Raw genomic sequence first — 17,083 nt, 5'->3', positions numbered from 1 at the left:
TGTCGGCGGAGGAAAAAAGAAAATTGGGGGAAGCGCAGGATTGTACAGAGGCAAACACATCGAAATTATTATGCAGATGATGCGGACTCGGCGACCATGAAGATGCCAAGTGCCCAAAGTTTGGAGTAAACTTGATCACTGTCGGCAGGGATGAAGAGGAGGTTCTAGCAATTACGCAGAGGCAAGCAAAACTATTGGTGAAGGAAAAAAGAAAATTGGGGGAAGCACAGGTGGAAATTGGAAAGGCATCGTCAGCAGGGACATCTCAGTTGAAGGACATCACCGACACCTTAGCAAAGAACTTTGCAGAACAAAATATTGTACAGCAAATCTTACAAACGAAAATACCGGTCAAGATAAGTGACCTTCTTCTCACAATGCCCCAATTACGGACGGCCATTCTAAATCATACACTATTTCTGAAAGCAACAGAGGACACAGGAAGGGACAGTAGTCCAACGACGGCAACAAACCCAATGCTTCTAGCACTCACGACGAGAAGACATCCGGCAGTCGTCGAGATGGGGATTTTGGGAAATGTTCTAACAGACACAATTGTCGACGGAGGGTCCGGCATGAATGTGTTGTCGAAGGATACTTGGAAGAAGTTGGAAAAGCCGACGCTGTGGCCACCTACATTCCAATTGCTCACGGCAGACCAGCACGGGATCAAACCGTTGGGAACCTTAAGGGCACAACCGGTAATTATTAAAACACAGCCATTTTTATTGGACTTCGTGGTCATTCCATTGAAAAGAAAAGGATATGATGCTATTCTGGGACGGACTTGGTTGGTGCAAGCAAAAGAAAAACATGATTGGAAAAGACTCTATCAATGGAGCATGGAGGCAAAAGATTCATAATTGACCTGCACACACAAATGGTAGGTGAGGAGGTAGCATCGTCAGATTCAGGTGAAGGCGAAAGTGATGAAGAAGGAAAGAGGAGAATGGAACCGGACGAAGGAGTATTGACACTAGGAGGATCGAATGACGACAACCTAGACTCGGTGAATGGCCTTTACCACTGGCAAATAGAAGACTATGAACTCTTTCCGAGTTGTTATATGTTAAGGGTCGATGAAGGTGAGAAAATAGAGGAAAATAAATGTCTAAAGGAATACAGAGAAGCAGATGAAGCAACGAAGGTTACGGCTGAAGAAGGGAAGGACATACAATACAAACCCAGATTAAAAAAATTCCACTGTCCGGTACACGGTGAACAGACCGCACAAGAAGAAAAGAATGCATTGCACCATAAAATTGGTTGAAGAGTGTCGACACCAAAGAAATAAGCTAGATGTGCGATGACCGCAGGTACAGTGGGCAACGAAGGTGACACAGAACAGACATAAGGCGTGGCATGACAAACTCAGCAGGTTTCAGCCGGGGCAGTTGGTACTCAAGTACAACGGTCGGAATGAAATCAAATAGGAAAGGTTTAAGGCAAGATGGGTTGGACCATATCAGAATCAGAAGGTCGGCGACAATGGATCGATAAAATTGGAAACATTGGACGAGCAAGAGGTGCCTCTGGTAATCAACGGATCTAAATTGCAAATATATGGTGCCAAGAAGACTCTGTCGTAGAATGACAAGCTGAATCCCTCATCATTGCATTATAGCGACACCTGGAGGAAAAATTGAGGTGTTGTTTATTTATTTTATTTTTGGAATTTAGAAAAAAAAAAAAAAAAAAGAGCTCGCGGACTGAGTCCCGCAGGCAGCCTGTCCGCGTGCGCATGTCTGGCAGGCAGCTATCCACGAGAGGTCTTCCTGGACTGTGTCCGACGAGCAGCCTGTCCGCAGACACATGTCCGACAGGCAGCTGTCCACGGGAGGTCTTCTGTGGAGCCATTTCAATTTTCCATGGAGTCTTTCCTTCTTCCCGCAGATGAGTCCAGAGTTTTCCCCGCAGAGTAGCCATGTTCCCGCTGATGTTTTTCATCTTTCGCAGAGGGTTTTTTCTTTATTTTTCGTGGTTTCTTTTGACCGTCCGTGAATAGGACTGTTGTTGTACATTGGTCTTGCATTCCGTGGGAAGTCTTCCATGGGCGTGTTTGGAGAAGGCCACGGTTCCTGCAGGCGTTATGTTATCCCGCGGACCCCCATTTGTTTTTGTTGTCTTCAGCGGAGTTCTTCATTCCAGCAGTTCTCTTCACCTTTCCACAGGCGTCTTTCCTTCTGTGAGCGTCTTCCTTCCACAGGCATCAGTTGTCCTTGCAGATCATTCCCGTCACAGTCTTTCCGCGGGTGTTTTATTCCATGAACCTCTTACAGGGTTACACTATGCTTGGGAGGTGTGTTGAGTTCGGCAGGGGAAGGTGGCAGGAAGCTTTCTAACCCAAAAAAAAAAAAAAAAAATCGACAACAAATTCAAATTGTTTAGAATGAGTAGCGGATAATGCCAAAGGGAAGGGGAAGTCTCAATGATTGCCAAAAAGAGTGTAGAATCGGCAGAAAATGACAGAAATAGTGTGTTCCGTGCATTTTTGTATGAAGTTCGGAGTGCGGTTTTGGTCTTGGCAATGAGGGGCACTACCCCTGGACCCCCAGTCGTTGTGGATATCAGTCGCGAAGTGTGACCAGTTGAGAAGACTTGAAGCTGTTGCAGGCATGGAGTGTCTGTGTACCAGAGGCACTGGGACTAGGTGTTGGTCGAGAGGATGTCTTGGTGGATGCGTAGAGAGCTCGAGAGGAGCTGATCATCCAGTTGGAGGCAGTGCAACAACACTTGGCTCAGGGTACCAAGGAGTTGAAAACAGAAAAAGCAACACAGGTGACTATCAAGGTCAGCTTCATTAAGGAGGTAGTATTGTGTTAGCAGAGGCTACAGGCACGGGACGAAGGTGAAAGTGATGTGTCAGAAGCAGATTTATCTTGTTGTATTAGCCCGCTAATGTATTTTGTCTCAAATATTTTGTAATTGTCGTCCGAAGATGACTTTTTCTTTGGGGGGGATGATGTCAGTAAACATTGTGTAGGCGACGGAGTGATTGTCGCTGGTGTTTCTGTAGCCGACAGAGTGATTGTCGTCGATGTTTCTGTATTTTGTAGCCGACGGGTAAATAGTTTGTAGCGAACATAATGTTTGTGGCCGACGGACTCCTTCAAGAAGGTTCGGCAGATAGTATTTATATCCCGTATGGGATCATTGTAAAGGAGGATTCATCTTATCAAGCATAATGTAATGTTTTGGCATATGCGAATAATCTAAAGAGTTCTGTTGTCCGTGTTCGTGTTTCCATTACCTCTATGCATTTCTTAATTAACCTATGCGGTAAACAACTAATGATATTGTGTTAAGCCTAGCGAAGACATGAAGCAATCCTCCATCTGTTCATGAGCTATTGAAGAGGTTTAGAGAAGAACAAGTTTGGCAAATCAAGTAAGTACTCATATTATAACCTTTGTAGCATTCTAGTTCCTATGAATTACAGTCAAGATGCCTCCTAAGAAAGCATTTTCTGGGCAAGTAAATTATATGGATAGGAATGTTCATGACGATTTTCTAGAATTACTCCTAGAGTCCACCACCGACCCTGCACAAGTTAAGAAGTTAATTGCTTTAAACCCTAGGCTTAATATTGTTGATGGCCTGTATGACAAAGGGAACTGGGTTAGGGATGCAACAACTATGCAAATTGGTATTGTTCTGTTCAAAAAATGGTTTTCTAAGAGGAATTTGTTTGCCCCGCATGCTAACGCCTGGAATTTTGATTTGGAAAAACTAGTAGTTCCAAGTGTTTTCATGGATTATGATTTGCTTGAAGCCATTGCCAAGAATTATGACCAAGCTATTAGGGTGGTGAGAAGAACTAATGGTGTGCCTCTGATCTCAATTAGTCCTAAGGAAATTAGAGAGTTTTTTCACCTAGAGCCATTATCAGATTATCATGTGCCAATTAATCTGCCAAAACTAGAAAGTGAATACAAGGCAAAGAAGGATGTGATTAGGGGAGGTTCACTGAGGGCACATATTGGCACAATAGGAACTTTGTCAGTAATCACTGCAGCCCCTAGGGAACCTTTTAAGAAGAGTCTTTTCACTTCCCGAGCTGTAGAGATATACAGAACCCTGTGTTGTGTTTCTGGTGAAGACGAGCAAGATTTCATGCCCATTGGCCTTATGTATATGATGGTTCAAATTGCCTCTTTTGGTGTAGATGTTATTTTTTATTTTGCTTCCTTTTTAGCTGAAGAAATCCATGTTGGTTTGGTTGGAATTGCCAAAGGGAAAGTGGAGAAGACCTTTGGGCACTATTCTCTGTTGATGCACATGTTCTTGTTCAAAGGAGTGGCATATTTTGGTAAAGAGATGGAATTGAACAGAGAGGAGAATGGGGAAGCACTATTAGTCCAATTATGGAGTGCAGATATGACATGGGATGCTGATAATGCTAGTTTTGTCAGATTTGACAGGTATTTTGCCTCCAGGTTGAGATGCCTCATATTAAGTGACAATCCCAAGATCCCTAAGGCACTAATGAATCTCATTAGGCCTATGGATAACCCCCATAATTTGAAAGTTTCACATAATTGGGGAGATATTATTCCTTACTCTGTTTCTACTATTTTCAAAATTTATGGTTTTAGGGGGAACCCTCATGTATTGCCCTACCAAGTACCCTTAAAGGTAGGAATGGCTGAAGTTTTGTGGCAATAGGAGTGGAGGAGATGTTTCTATTGAACAGCTCACTGGGGTCAATTTTTCCTACTTGCACTGTGGCACACCAGTTTATGATTACCGAAGGGGGTTGGCTCTTTTTGCATAAAATTTTGGATCAGTATAAAATGGCTATCTCCCATCCCCGTTTTTGTGATACTAAGGGATTTTATAATCGGACTTTGAGACATAGGATTAAATTGGGACGAGTCAAACATGACTCATATTATCCAAACGATATTAGAAGGAATGAGTTCTCTTTGTAGGAACAGGAAACCAAAAAAGAAAAGTGGAAAGTCTATTCCCGGGTTTTAGAACTCATTCATTGTTTTGATCAAAAATATGGTCCTCTAGATAATGCTAATACAGAGGCTAATAAAGTAAATAAACTCATGAATACCTTCCCTAAAATAATGGAAGCTATGAATGAGAAGAAGCAATTTTTTATTGATTCATACCCAAATAAGGCCAGAGAGGTCATGAGGAGGTTGGCTTTCACTCCTAATATAGGAGCTGGTCAAATAGTTGTTCAAAAGAAATCAGGTCATGCTGTAATCCAAAATAAAAGGGCTCCTATAGATAAGGGCAAGCAAATAATGGGATCCACTAGTGCAGTCCAAGAGGACAGACCTGATGAACCTTCTCCCAAGAGGCAGAAGGTAATGAAGGAAAAGAGTCCTCAAGTTGAGGAATATTCACCCACTGAATCCCCATTGAGGATTAGAGAAGAACAGCTCACTGGTGAGAAAATTGAGCAGATTGGATTACAGGGAGGTATTTTTATTACTCAAGCAGAGTTATATGAGGGCGACTCTCAAGAACCTCCTCCACCAAGTTTGGATCTAACAATAGCTGACTATAGAGGCAAGGAATTGGACCCTGTGTTAGAACAGGCAAGTCATCAATTTTTGGTTGATGACAATTTTGTAAAGTCTAGGGCTTTCCAGCAATTTGCATGGAGGGCGAACATGAATAATTTTGAAGAAAGATGTAAAAGGTCAAAAACAGAGCATCCAGAAATGGATGAGGCCTCCATCGCGAACCAAACAAAAGAAGAAATGATAAAAGAATTTCAGAATATAAGCCTTGAAGAGGGAAGACAAACGGTGAGGGCATCTAACATTTTATTGTTACCAAATTGGGACATTGTTGATGCCTTAGTTTTCAATTCTGTTTCAAATAAATTGAATTTGCAAGATCAAAATAAAAAAGACTTCCAAGGTACTGCATTTATTGAAGATCAAGCTGCATTGGTCAGCTGGTCATTAAGAAGAGGATCTAGAGCCACACTATCACAACCAGATGAATTTGGATTGATGGGAAACATAATTCTAAGGAGAGTTGCTAATACCTCTCATGTACAGGTAGCACATTGGAATGTGGATTCATCCCAATTTCTTTTGGCCACTGCTAAGAAGGAAGAATAGGCCATGTTTGAATTACAGACCAAATATGAAACAATTCTAGAGGCCTACAATAAAGAGGTTAAAAAGAGGATTGAGCTTGAGAACAAGCTGATGGAGAGGTCCACAAGGCCTAGAATAATATACCCTCGCCCCCCAATTGCACCCTTCAAATCCACCCCCCTCATAGAAATACTAGATACACCCCAAAGGCCGGAATACTACACAGCAGAAGATTTTGAAGAAGAAAAAAACAAGTTGTGGGCATTACATGTGGAGTTGGAGGTGAAATATGAAGATAAATTAAAAAAGGCTCTCACATATTTGGGGGACAAAATTGAATGGCCACTAGTCTATGATCAGTTGGCTAGGGTGATAAATATTTGGGAGGAACTGAAAGCAAGTGATGAGGCTTTAAAGCCTATTGTGAATAAGTGGGTAAGAAGGAGAAAAGAAATGACATTTTTATGTTATTCTGTCAAAAAAACCTCCTATGATCAAACTAAGAAAACTTTTTATATTGTTTCTGATCTTTCTAATTTTGACAATAAGAGATTTCATTTGCAAAGAATAATAGTTGGCTACTTGAACAAGTACCAAAGCCAAAAGTTTAGTTTGTTTCCTCATGCCCTAGACAAGAGAAATAATTTGAAGAACAAAGATGAATGGGCCAAGGAGCTTGATGATTTATTTTGTTTAAGGATGAATAGAATTATCAATGAAACAGGGCATGCATGGTGGGCTACCACCATTGAAGAAATAGTGAAAGCCCAAATATTCTTTGATTCTTTAAAACAAGAATTTGTTGATATTGATAGGGAGGCAAAATATGTTATCAAAAAGCAACAAGATATTCTGGAGTTTGATTGGCCAGATGATACAGTGTTTGACACATGGATGGCGAATATTGCTTCTAATGAGCAATTTGAGGAAGTTGGAACAGATGAAGATGAGATACATGATGACGAGGTGCAGATTATTGACACATCAGCACCAAATATGAAAAATGAAAAAGGTGAAGGTCAACAGTTAGCTCCAGCTGCAGGTACAGAAGCCCAGGATGTGGACGTGACAGAGAAGCAATCGAGGGTAAAAGTAATGTTGTTCGTCCAAGGTGAAAACAACGAAAATCCAAGGGTAAAAGTTGATTTAGAAACACCACAGGACTCATCATTGACCTGGTGGCAGCACATTCAGAAGAATCAGAATAGTGGCGGCGAATCAAAAGAGCCAATAACTTGTTATGATGTAATAGAAATGGGCCTACCAAAGTTTACATTGATGTGTTAATTTTTTGTTACATTAAGTTTTGTTTTTCTAGACACTTGTCAAGTTTTCCAAGCCTGAACCTTGTTGCATCTCACATATTTAAGTGAGATCCCAAGGCTGGAAAGAGGGTCCGAATTCTAATGTATTTTTTGGGAATGTCAAGAAATAGTACAGTCGGTCCAACATGTGTAGCTGTTTTTGAGTTACTTCCAGTTGTGTGCTTTTTTGATGTTATAGAAATGACAGTATCAGCATGAATTCATGGGTTCTTCATTGAGTCTCTATTGGTTCTTGTATTAATCAGCAAAAGGATAATACAAAAAGGTATTTACACTAGATTTGTGTCACTATTTTCTGTCTCCATTTCATGAGTTTATTAATTTTGAGATCATTTGAATAAGGTTCATTTGGTTGAATGCAGTCTGGATGGGTTGTATATTGGTTTATTGTTGTTTTTAATTCAAGGGATTATGTAAATGCTTCAGTAGATCAGTAGAATTCATGAGTTTATGAAAAGGATATTTCATAAGAATGGAAATAGGTGATTACAGTTTATAAATTCAATTACAAGTTAATTGAACAAGATCTCCTGCTAATAGTTGACTCTTTGCCCCTATGGATAAAGCACTGATCATATAAATCAAAGGTGTTAGAGAGTAAATTTTGCTGCTACATATCCAAGTATTTTAAATTTAAAGTTATTCTTGTTCAATTTTGTTTAGAGTTATAATGTTGGTCAGCACTCGTTTATATTTTACTTCTGGATATTAGGTAGCTGCTATTCCCAGAAGTAATTGTAAACTTAAGGAGAATTAGGACCAAATCTGCTTAAGAGGGACATACATGAACCAAAGAATATCAACAAATGGATAAATTGCACATGTGATAGGGATAGAGGATGAGAATCAGAATGAAACTAAATTAAGTCTCATGCAACAGTATCCTGGTGAATTATCCCCTAGGTATACCCACCTTAGTTTTGCAGAGCCTAAAGAGTAGGAAACCATCCTTGGTTTTGTTGATGTTGGGTCCAAATGGTTTACTTATGTAATTGTTAATGGGAATTGGCTAATCTTTAGGTTATGTGAGTGTTATCTTTTTGGTATTAAATATTTTGTTGATTCAGTAGTTTTAAACACCAACACTATATTGGATGGATCATCCGTAAGGAGTGTCTCCAGTACAATTTTATTTCCAGATCAGTAAGAAATATTTATTTTAATTTATTTGCATTAGAGTTTTAAATTATTATTAAGTTGTGTCCTTTATAAATATTTTATTTATTTTCTATAAATGTTTTAATGTTCCGATAAGTGGACTGGGTCATTATTGCATTTTAAACTTGATAAACATAGATATTGTGAAATATTTTATTGTTTTCGTATTTATGTCTAGTTTGTCTCTGCAGGAGTTAAAGTGCATCTTAGACTGGTTTAAAATTGCATTCCTATAATTGATTCGTCGCATCTGCACTGTTAAAATTGTTTATAGTTAAAATATTCAAATTTTATAAAGTTGTACATTTCAACTAATAATATTGACTCTGATTGCCCATTTAATCAAGCACTAGTCTTTTACTCTTTATTCATAATCCATATGCCAACAATTGTTTCATTTCTTTCCTTTGAGGAATTAATATATTCATCTATTGCATTAATCTAAAATTATTCTTTGTTTAAAACATTATCACATTTATACAATCATTTACTTTTGTTCTATTCTCACAAATTGCAAGGTTGAGGTTTTTTCTATTATTCTTGCCGTTAGGAAAACTTTCATTATATTCGCGTTCTAACCAATCTACTTTGAGCATCTTGGATTTAAGGTTGTTGTCCAGGATCAGGTACAACCACCTCGGTTTTGCAGAGCCAGAAGCGCAGGGGATTTGGATCACATCGATCAATACTGTCAAGTTGACCTTAACCAGTTGGTTATCCCAGCACTGAGCAGGCAAGACTCGTAGGATTCCAATCTGCAGTTTTGGGAACCAACAAGTTCAACTATGTTGCTGTCTTGAGGAGCAAGCTGCTATGGAAGTCCACTCACGCAGGAGTTCAACGTAAGGATGTCAATCCAGCATCTAGACTATCACGTCTCACATGGAAAGCCATCTACTGCTGACGAAAGCATTAAACATTGTTTCTGTGATCATTAATTCTGCCCACAACCTTCAGATTTCCTCCCGTTCCTCTTAGAAAATCACACGCACACCAAACTCAAATCAAATCACATGCTGGCCAAAATATTAACCAATACCAAAGGCCGCCTGATATAGTTTCTTTTGCATATAGTATCAAAAACAATAAACATGGGTCCACAGGAAAAATACATTGACCATCGAATATTTGCCCAAACCAATAATTTTTTTATGACAATATTAGAAATCTCTAACTTAATAAATCTGTTTCCAGAATTCAACCAGTATTGTCAAGGCAATATACTTTATCGATCAACCCATTCGGTAAAGTTTACAGAATAAGTTCAAATAATTAGATACATCAGTCTTCTATAAAAATTTACTCTCTTCAGTAGTCAGCAAATCTACTTTCAACTCTATCTTCCTTGTTCCAAAAGCCTTATATTCTTCCAAAAATATACTGAGAACTTAAAGCACAATGAAAGCAAATAGTTATTTCCTCTGTGAAAATTACTTACTGATTCTTATTATAGATCAAACTTCAATACTCTCAGAACTGAAATTCAAATCCTCATGAGTGGTCAAATGTAAACCCTGCAGGCTAGCAAGATACGCAGCTCTAATACCACTAAAATATCCCTAACCGAATATTTACTCATTTTTCCCTTTTTGAATATATTCAGAACTAAACACATGCAAATGTATTACAAACACAATCAAAACTGGTAGAAAATCCAACATATGTTTAACCAACTTCTTCTTGATTATAATATTCAAACTCAAACGTAGGCAAATGTAGAATGATATGACAATAAAACTAGAAGATTCTCCACAAGATAATAACCAATTCTTTCCAAAATAACATTCAAGATTCGAGCATATAACCATGTGTTACAAACCAATAATATAAAAACCAGCAAACTCTTTAACTCCTTAAAATATGTTATTGCATTATACAACAGCAATACATTAACCAGCACTAATGAATCCAATCTTAAATACAGTTTAACAGTTAGATTGGAATACTAGAATAAGAACCTGTAAGCGCATATGAAACACCTGAATAGATGTCTCCCCGAACAATGGGTTTGCGTCCACTGTCTGGCGGCTCGAGGGGCTATGTCCTCATACTAGCTGAAAGCTGAAGCTTTCCAAATACTCTCACAAGAGAGAACTGAAATCTGAAATAATAAATCAAGCATATCCAGAAATGAACCTCTTTACCTTTTAATAAACAAACTAAGACTCTTCGACTCCTCTCTAGCTTTCGTCCTATTCCCTTGTGACTCTTCAACTTCCCTCTAGCTTTTTGTCTTATTCCTCCTTGACCTTTTGCTCTCTTTATAACATTAAATTGACCTTTTTTATAATTTGAGTCTATGCTCTCCTAGTCAATTTTAACATTATATATAATGAGACTTCAATATTTCTAATGTCCAAAAGGGGGACATTATAGTAAAGTACGCGAATAAGGATACATTTAATCATTTTGAAGGGACCCAAACCCTTCAACAAAATAGTCACATAAGATAGTCCATGAAAGCTCTCAAAAAGGAACAAATCAAGACCACAACAAGAGTTTTATCAACACACTCCCACAACCTGAAACAAACACTGCACAAAAAACCAAAATGCAGCGAAAAATCAATGGAATGTAACGCCCCGCCAAGGGATCCAAAAGAATTAACCTAAAGTTTCACTAAGTTTGCTAAATATTTTTATTTATTTTTTTAAGTAAGAAAGTATAACATACACATCAAACACATAGTAGCGGAAGCAATAACATGTAATCATTAACAAACATACATCACAAGTTACATTCTTTAAGGATCCCAAGACGTTGAGTCACATTTAAATTTAATTAATTCTAAGTCTAACAACTACCACATCCTCATGAAAGAATAATACTAAAGTCCAATGTCCACAATATACATTTGTTCCGAATGCCTCTTGGCAAATTAATTTGAAATGCTCAATCATCCACTATACATGTCACAAGGTATGAAAGGCTTAAAAGAATATACATATGTAAAGATAAAGATACATCATCCTCAAATCCATGATACAAAGTACAGTAAAATAAATGAAATCATTCACCATACATGATACATCCATACATCCATAATGATAAAACATCTATCATAAAAGCTAACCATCCATCATAATAATCCAAGAACATAGTGAAGGTAAATGCCAACCAAGAAGGCTCTAGCCACGGTGACCACGGACGGATCTCAATGGTAAGAGTAAAAAGCACTACCACCCGACCGCATGGAACCTAAATGGTCCACTCCCACCGCGTTGAGGAGATAGTCTCAAGTCCCAAACAAGGTATCAAAACACAAAACACAAGTACTCTCTAAGTCTGGAAATCCTAAAAGTATACTAACTCAAGGGTTCCAACATAGATAGACATCTAGACCCAGAGGCACCCTAAAGACACGTAGGAAACTTGCTACGCAAGCGGGAAAGTGTCATCGCAAAAGTCACGTAGAAGTTACCCGAGCAATCCCTTAGGAATCCCGAGTCCCTAGTGATCCCTGCGGCCACTAGTATCCTCTCATATTGACGAGGCATACTACAGAATGCAAGGTCATAACCAAGCGTTCTCTCTACCCCATCCTAGCCTGTACTAGCACTCAAGGTATGGGAGAGAACATACAGTTATCTTATTAGGTTCATTTAAGTCAGTATTTAGGTGAGATGTTTTCACTTGTTAAAACAACTTACAATGGGTTACTCCAGGCGGCCTCTTAGGGCCCCGATCCCCATTGCAAGCCACTTCCCGACACTACACATAGATAACCTACCCTAGGCTCATGAAATCACAAATCAAAGAATCATAATAAAATCGCCTCAGTCCTATACAAGCGATTGAAAACATCATAAATATAATCCACAATCATCACATCAGTTCTCCATGAGCAACTAAATAGCATCAAATAATAATCATAATGATCACAACAAATCTCTATCAGCACATGAAGGCATCAATGATAAATCACAATATCCAATGGTTCTCCAACGAGTAACCAGAAAGAATCTCAATAATAGAACACAAAACTGATCGAAGACTCCAAAATGGTCAAGTCAGGTAACTTCAAATACATACACCATCAGCTTCACACAAGGAAACTAGAAAGCAATAACAAATAGTAAAAACATCCATCATAGAGCACTCCATCACATTACCATGGTTGAGTTAAGAAAGATCGAGACCAAAACATCATAACATCACATTCACAACCCCGAGCCTCTGGTAACAACCTAAACTGGTCAATACTAGAACAATCCCCAAAACCCCCAAAAGCATAGATAGTATAACAAAACAGTATAGTTCATATTATCACTGCTAGTTTGATTTAAAAACACGCAATCAAGTTAAGTGTAATATTTTTGTTTCTAGTTTAATGTCTGTCTTCAAGAAAAATAAGTTGACAGTTTAACCTACACGTTAACCCATTCTCTCATAATTAACATAAAAATATATCCCATATATATATTCAAATAAAATTGTACAATTACTTTACTTTTGATTCTAAGTTAATTAATCAATATAATTAAAGGATAATTATTTATTTAATTATTAAAATAATAACCTATATTTTTAAATAAGAAATTTTAATTTAACTTAAGTCAATCCTATATAAATCTTCAATTCTATTAACAATTTTCATTATTAATTAAATTTAGTTAAACTAATTTTAATTAAATTGATTAATAATTATCTCACTAAACACTCTCTTTAATATCTCATTAACTATCAATTTATTAATGTTTAACAAAACTATTAATAAATTATTAATTTCAAATAACTATATTATTAACAATTAATTAATTATTAAAATTTATTAATAAATATTATTGATAAAACAATATTAATAATTAATAATTAACTATTAATTAAAACATTATATAAAATTATATTAAAATTTAATAATTTTATTAAAACATAATATAAAAATGATATTAACATTTTAATTTTTTTATAAACAAAAAAAAACAGAACACATTTAAACGGCGTTTTAAGCCGTCGGCTTATATGAAAGGCTTGCGGCCTGCCGCAGTCCTGTGGTCGCAGGGCCTGCAGCGGCAGGTACCTGGTACCTGACGTCGCAGTACTTGCGACACAGGTATTGTCACGCAGAGCTGCGGCAGTGGGGGGTGGGGTACGGGGTAATTCCCTCCCCCCCCCCCCCATAAATAAATATATATTTTTATTTTTTTTTATAAAATTTTTTTTTAATTTAAAACGATATCTATAACAATACAAAGTCCCTCCATAATAATAATAATTTTTTATTATTATTATGTTTATTCTATTATATATATATATATATATATATATATATATATATTTTTTTTTTTTTTTTTTTGTTTTAAAGATTAATATTTAATTTGATAGGAAAATAAATCGAACCAATCGGATTTTCATTTCCAAGATCAAATATTTTTCCAAGTTAAATTTCTCAATTCAATTTTAATTCAACTCAAAACTCAATTTAATCCAATTTCCCTTTTTTACCTACGAATGAGGTTTTCTAAATAGCTTTCCAATCTAAATTTACAGATGAAATCGAATAGCAACAGATCTAGAACGAATAATTCACACATTTGAGAAGACAAGTTCTTACAATCACGAAGTAGACAGAACATATTAAATTTCTTAAATCAATTAGGGGTCAAGATACCAGACCCTACCTGAACCTGATGCTAATACGCAAACCCCAAAAAACTATAAGAGAACTCGCTCCTTTTCAATAACTTTCTTCTGAAAATCTTTCCTAGAATTCTCCTTCTGAAATTTGCTTCCAAAGTTCTTCCCCAAAATTCCTGTCTCTCAAATTCACGATCCAAAATTTTTCTCTTCAAAATTCACCTCCCTTAAAAAATGAACCCCCAAGTTGTGATAAGGAGTTTTCTTCTCAAATCGGGGCACTAATTGTGCGTTCACCCAAGATGACTCTTTGCTCAACTGAGTTAACTCAAAATTAACTTTTATTAATCTTTGCTTTATCTTTTTAATGCATATTAAATGAATCATTAAATAACTTTATTTAATTTTTCCACTTCACTTCTATTTTTAATCTTTATTACTTTTAAACCCATGCGCACTTTATGAAATTAAAATAATCTTTATTACTTTTAAACCCATGCGCACTTTATGAAATTAAAACAACATTATAATTTTCTCTTATTTTATCTTTTTGATTAATTTCTTTTATATTTTCAACTCATGCTCGCATCATACAATCTTACAACTTTTTAATAATTAATATATTTTCACTTTTTAATTTATTTTAGAAACTTAATTGATAGAATATTTAATTAACTTAAATAATAATAATATTTAGCATTTATTTAAAAATGAACTCTAAATATATTATTATTAAATTAAATAAATATTATCACGTTCTAAATTTATCTTTAAACTTTTATCTCCAAATTTAATTATTTTATTTAATTAATTTCTCAATTAGTTAAATATAATTAAATATGAAAATGTCATAATAATTTTTCATTAAATTAAATCATTAATTAATCCTTTTAATTAAACTTAATTAATAGAAAAAAATTACGCCAAAGACTCATAAAGACAACATATGAAAACTCATCATAGAAGAACACATACTAAATCAAACAAAAGGGTTATAATCACGAAATAACATCATTTGATGCATTCGGAGGGTACTTAACTCAGATATTTGTCCTAATTATCAATTAGTACAATTGGCTAAAGGGTTTAGGAATTGGACTTAAGAGTTTATCTCCCCTCTCTTACCATTGAGATAATGCGATAGGGTATGCTCATCCTAGCAATTCAGGGAAATCGATACCCGGTACTTGCAACCTGCATAAAATCCACGCATGTACAGACACAATATTCTAAGCTAAACAGACAATGGCAGGAAGTGTTGCATCGTGTAGATCCCGACTAGCAGGTGACTACGACTCCCTTCCTTAACCACATCAGAAACACCATACATAAAGAAAACAAACACGCACACCATACACATGCAGTATGGGGTAAGTATCCATAAGAAAGCACATGTGATAATAAATCATCTAACTAATCATCATCGATAATTGAAAACACTGAATAATTATCATACATGCATGAAATATTGAGTACCAAGTAATCTCATCATATAATAAATTGAGTGTAAAACAACATCTGATAATCTGAAAGTAATGCTACTAAACATCAAGTATAAAACTGGCCTAAAAGAGTTTGGCAATTAAAACAAAAAATGTGAACTAGGGGCAGGCACTACATCCACCCCTCCTAGACTTAAGCTTACTCCTGGAAGCGTACATGAACAATAAAACTAAGGGTCTCACTGTGTGGGTCCCATGGGAACCTTTCCCCTGCAGGAGGATATGTCTCCACTCATAACACTCTTTGGGATCTATCCATATCGCCAACCGTAGGTTCTGAAGCTGCGGGTCTCTGATCCAAGGGTTGAGGTTTCCTTTAAGGACAATGAGACACCTTGTGTCCACGTTGTCCACATATGAAACACTCTCCCTCGAAGCTCCTCTGAACTTTAGGTGCACTAGACTGCAAGAAACTACCCCCACTAGGATAAGGTTGAACACTCTGAGACGGTCGATCATACTGGTTGGGCTTGTTGCAATGAACCTTGTGATAGTTCCTAGCATTGGAACCATCGCCACCACACTGTGCTGGAGGATAAGTTTCTTCCTGCCGCTGATTACCCCCAAAAGGAGGTTTCCTATTGCCACCTACACCTTGATTACCCAGATATGGCTGGTAACGCTGGTGGCGCTTATTATGCCATGCATTACGAGCTTGACGAGAGTTCATGCTCTTAGGTCTATGCTCAAGTCCTGCCTGAGGTGCTCTATCATGGTCATGAACAGGAGGTAGGCGATCAATGATGGTCTGCAACATTTGCCTCAGATCATCCTCCTCAGAGACAACTTGTTGCTCTCTATAGTACTCTTCATGATGCTCACTGACATGCTCTTCCCTATTCCCATCTTGGATAGGTTCTTCATGGATAGACTCATGGAAACTGATAGCTCTATCTCGTCCATGGCCTTCACCATGGTCTGGGCTATGGCTTATAACAGAAGATCTCGCCCCAGATATCATCCTACAATAATATCCAGATACAAGATGGTATCATAAACATACATATATTACTTTAAATCACTTAGAGCAATATAATTCTGGTTTAATAATAAACTGAAAACCATATTGATCCAACATGCATCCTTCCTAACAAATATTGAAATCGATCACCTAAACTCACTAAACAAAATCAACATAATACTCCCAAGGATAATCAAAAGCACACTACTTTAAAACATAGACAACAGATACATGTTTTACAAACAAGCTAGTTTCAATTTTCAGTTTGCCTATAATTTTGGTTTAAGTATAATTTCAATTTTGAAGTCTAAGTGTTGAAGTATGCAAAATATGCAACTAACAATTTAAGTTATGTTTTTAGTTCAACTAGTTTCAAGTTTTAGTTTTGAGAAAGATATACATGATAGTTTTAAAGTTTTCATTTTGTTCAACTAGTTCACACTAGTGGCGTTCCAATATACCCAGAGCTCCCAATGTAGAAACTACGCT

Source organism: Cupressus sempervirens, chromosome 6 (assembly GCF_028749045.1).
Source record: "Cupressus sempervirens isolate cs-2001-9-10 chromosome 6, ASM2874904v1, whole genome shotgun sequence".
Taxonomy (NCBI): domain Eukaryota; kingdom Viridiplantae; phylum Streptophyta; class Pinopsida; order Cupressales; family Cupressaceae; genus Cupressus; species Cupressus sempervirens.
Note: the sequence above shows the minus strand (reverse complement) of the source record.